The sequence below is a fragment of the Phycodurus eques genome, chromosome 3, assembly GCF_024500275.1.
Source record: "Phycodurus eques isolate BA_2022a chromosome 3, UOR_Pequ_1.1, whole genome shotgun sequence".
In the NCBI taxonomy this organism is placed as follows: domain Eukaryota; kingdom Metazoa; phylum Chordata; class Actinopteri; order Syngnathiformes; family Syngnathidae; genus Phycodurus; species Phycodurus eques.
In genome coordinates, this window is record NC_084527.1 from 2,908,336 (window position 1) to 2,913,293 (window position 4,958).

Below are 4,958 nucleotides of genomic sequence, written 5' to 3' on the forward strand. Positions count from 1 at the left end.
ACCTCGCTACTCCTCTGGAGCTTCACGCTGAGTTCATCTCTCGTGTCGCTGAGAAGTCGCATGAGGAGCGCAGAAAGTCTGACAGAATGTCAGCAAAGAACAACACTTTCTGGATATGTAATATTTCTCTCTTTCTTAATGGGACTTCAACTGCTTCCTCGTAAAGTCTGTGTGTGTGTGTGTGTGTGTGTGACATTTCCTCAAGCTGCGTTTTGAATTTATTTATCCTCCAAGAAAGGGGAGCCCTGACAGAAAGCAGGGCGTTATAGTGTAGGGGCCATAATGGAGACAAGGTAAAGGTATCATTTGTGTGCAGTGCGACAGACACAAGCGATCGTTGACGTGGATGCACGCAATGTCATGCGCACGCGCACACCCACGCACACACACACACACGCCCAGCTGAACAAGCCAAGAATGAAACCTCGAGCTAATGTGTGTTCTCTCTGGCTGCAGCTGCTCCGCTCTCACACCCCTCAGGTGGTGTACACGCACACACACACGCGCGCACGCACACGCTCACAAAACACAGAAATGTATAAAACAATTGGTCCTCAAGATTGCAGCGGACTGCTTCATCACAAAGTTGTACACGTGATATTGTGCGGGTCTAAGTGCTCATTTTCTAGATCTGATTTTGTTGATTGCCTATTTAAATGTATTCTTAAGTGGCCCATTTCAACTCCTGGACTTAAGAAAAAGTGTAAAAAATATCTATTTTTTGTTTTTTTACTGTGAATTATATCAAATTCTTGTTTTGATAACTTCTGCACACAAAATAGTTTCCCTCTTTTGCTCATTTACATATTCCTCATACTAAGAACAAAACATATCAACTTGTTGTTTAAGTGTCGACTTTTACGCGACCAAAATAAAAAGTTCTCATAGCTTTGCTGAGGTTGTGAAAATATGCAAAATTTTGCCAACGATGGCAACTGAGAAAATCAGCTGAGTTTTTTATTTATTTATTTTTTTTTTTTTTCTTCTCCCATATTTGACAAATGATTCTGGTAGTAGTCCAATGTGGGACTGCTCTCACATTCACCGTCTGTCCACTCAAATCAGGAAGTGGATAATTGCGATTGGAATTGTATTGATGTCAGTGATAGTGATTTATATATATATATATATATATATATATATATATATATATATATATATATAAACTGCAAGTAGAGCATTTGATTTGACAGTGATAGTGTAATGAGAAAAAAGTCAGATGAAGCATGTTTTAAATGATCACTTGAAAGTGCCAATCTATTTTAATCTATTGTCACCTTGGGAGAGCAGTGCTCCCTTTTTTTTTTTTTTTGTGTGTGGACTAATTGGATTTCAAGATTTATCTTGAAAAAGTCTAATTAGGTATTATCACATGGGGCGATCCAATGTGAGCTGCACACGCTTTGTGTGTGCGCGTGTGTGTGTGCGTGTCCCTCCACGCAGGTAACATTCCTTCAGCGACATCCTCCTCCTCGTCCCTCTCGTGTCGCCGCTTTGGTTTTGTTTTTCCCAACGTAGAGGAGGACTTGACCACTTTGTCACGTTCAACTAACCCCGGCGCTTTGAAAAGATTACAAACCATTTAAAGACCTTTTTTCCACCTCGTCACGGTCACTTGATCGCTTCTCTCTCAGCCCTGAGGGAGAGTCTCTATTGTTAGGCGGTCAAGGGTCCTCATAGGGGTCGCCGGAGGTCAAACAGACATGGCTGACCTACGTTCAGGTCGCAGGCCCTGGAAATCAGCAAATAGCAGACTTTAGCGTACGAGGAGAGTTTTTGAGGAGGAAGCAATCGATTTATGTCACATTCTTTTGCGTGCTTTTATTCTGTATTACGTTTCAAGCTGGTAAAAGTTGCAGATTCAACTCTTGTACTGAAGTAAACGTAACAAAAGCGCAGACTGAAAAATATCGTTAATTACAAAGTCCAATCAATAGTGACTGTCAATTATATGTAATACTCATTTTGATAACATGAGTATTACATATAATTGTGTGAAAAAAAAATAGTTATATTTTTTTGTGTGAGAAAAACTTTTCACACAAAAATAGTTTCTCTCTTTTATTACCTTACATATAAAATATTTGTGTGTGTGTGTGTGTGTGTGTGTGTTTGTTAAGCTTGCACAAAACATTTTAGCCATGAATCATTCTTGTATCTGAAAGCTTCAAACAATTCTCTTCAATGAAGCCGTGGATGGGGAATAGCTCGCTTCTCCGAATCGGTCGCTATTGTCGTTAATGCTCCCTTTGTTACATTCCTCCATGTTGCCTTTAAAAAGACAAACATGCTCGGTTTTGATGGACCCGACCACAGATTCATTCAGCAAGGTTTTTTTAAAAAAATTTTTTTAATTGTTGTTGTAGTTGGCAGTAAGTATAAAACTATACTGCATTATACTGACAGATATTTTCAATATATTGTTTACCGTATTTAGCCAAATGAGACATCAAATCCATATGTAAAGCAAAATATTGGGAGCATTGCTAACTCTCGACATGACGTCATGCAATCGACACCATTTGAAACTACTGTACAGTTGTAATAGTAATAATTAACATCAACGACACTATGTAACCCCAACTGGCTATAATCGGTATGAAAACAGATTTTGGATGCGGTCGTGTATCGGGTGTGATTTTATTGTGTCGATGTATCGAATGAAGATTCTGGTGAGTCGTGCCTTTTACATTTCAGCAGCCGATTTACACTCTGCCCAGTTTTGCTTCGTAATGGTGCAGAATGAGTGATCCCGCGTCACGACCTTCCCAGTGTGACTGCGACTCTGACATATGCAGCACAATGCAAAGAGACATTTTAGCGGACGGCGCATTCCGTCACGGGGCGAGCTGCAGCCTATCCCAGCCGGCCACCCTGGACCGGTTACCAGTCAATCGCTGGGCACATACTGGAACCCGTTTGCATCCCATTCACACTTACGGGCGAGTTTGAGTCTTGTATTAACCCAGCGTGCATATTTTGGGAATGAAGGACAAGGGAGAAAACCCGTGCAAGCATGGGCAGAACCTGCAAGCTCCTCCACATAGCAAGGCCGGATTTAAACTCGAATCCTTCCGACTGTGAGGCAGACGGGCTCACCACGTGCTCCACTGCGCCACCAAGCCTTTCATTATTTCATAATTCCCAGAATAAAAACAGAATAGGCCTCATCTCCACTTTTGTCAGGCAAAGACGTGTAAAATATTAGTCATGGATTTGTTCCTTTGTGGGTGTTTGGATGTCAAATAAAAAGTAAACGATGCCATTTGTTGTCGCTGTCGTTTTTTTGTATTTTGATGTCAAGTCACCGCTGACGGTATGTTTGAAGTTCAAAGTTCGCAAGCCAATGCAGCATTCTCGTGTTTGCGAGGAGATCCTTGAGCGTTATCCGTGGAAGGCGACAATCAAGCTGCCGCGCCTGAAGTGGAGAACGCGCGTACGCGGCTCCCTGCAGAACGGCTCTTTAAATGAGATTAGTCTTGACAAGTGAACTTCAGCTGGTAATAAAAAAAAACCTTTTTATCTGCAAAGCAAACATTCGAGACGCCCACCCGAATGAATACCTAACTCCTGAATTAGCATAAGAATAGCTCAGCTGAGTACACTCCTAATGCTTAAACTAACAGAGCGGGACACACAAACGCATGTGCTTGCACATACACACACACACACGAGGCAGGCACGCTAATGAGTCGTTTCACTGTTTGAGAATGTTGCCCAGTTAGGGTGGCGTCCGCGTCACCGTGACGATGAGCGGGAGGAATGTTGAGAAGCAGACAATATTTGTTCTGCAGCGTCCATCCAACACTCCCACAAGGTGTCCCGACGCCCCCCAGCCTCCGCCCCCGCCCCCGCCCCCACTCACACACCCACGTACACACACTCTCCAATAAACACAAACAGAAATGTCACAAGACATGAAATTCTTTTGGAACAATCAACAACTTTCAAAGGTTCTGACTTCAGTGAACTTTTCACTTTACTCATCCTCACCTCTCGAACCCGTCAGACTCATCCAACAAATTGCCCGCCGCCAGGGGCCCTGGGGGCCTCAGGACCCCACGCAAGACTCTCAGGCCATCCAGCGCCAGACCCTCCCTTTTGCCTCCACTGCTCCTCGTCTGTGCACGCAGCACCCCCTCGCCCCCGCAGGACCCCAGCGGACCCCGCGGAGCCACACGATGACCGGAGCTGCGGCGGGGTGCAGAAAGCAGGCCGTTGGTTCCCAGGACCGCTGAGCGCTTGTCATGTAAATGAAGAAGTCACAACCAATTAGAGTAATTGCAGCGCGTCACCTCGTCTTCGCCGCGGCGGCTGAGCTGGGGGGGGGTTTCGCAACCGAGGGGGCTGAGGAAGCGAAGTAAGGGACGGCAGCACCGAGGGGGAAAAAAAAAAAACAGAAGATGGGAAAATGGATGAGGGAGACGCTTGTCTATTCAGTTCAAATCAGACTGGAGTAGGAAATACATGTTGTTTTGTTCTTTTATGGTCGTTACGTGCACTTTGATTTTTCATGCGTTCCACCAACAAAATGAAATTGTCACTGCGGTCACCTTACTGTTTTTCATTAGGCGCCATTTATGGATTACACTTCTAACAGAACTACATATCCTGTATTTTTCCCCATTAGGTGACAGTAATAGTGAGTCAGTGAAAATATTGTGTGTATGTGTGTGTGTGTGTGTGCGTGCGTGTGTGTGCATGTGTTTGTGGAGAGAGGATGAGTGAGTGTCTCACAGCAGGTGGTAGGGGCTAATGGAACCCCCTCTGGCTTATCAAGAGTAGTGGGTGATGGTGCAAATGTGTGTGCGTGCGTGCACATGATGTGTGTATTTGAAAAAGAGAAATGGCCGGCTTGTATTCGTGTTGGCGTCTGGCCAGTCTTGAATTGAAAAATGTGACAATATCCTCTCGTCACGGAACCACAGACTCGAGGAGGGACAGTGAGAAAGAGAATG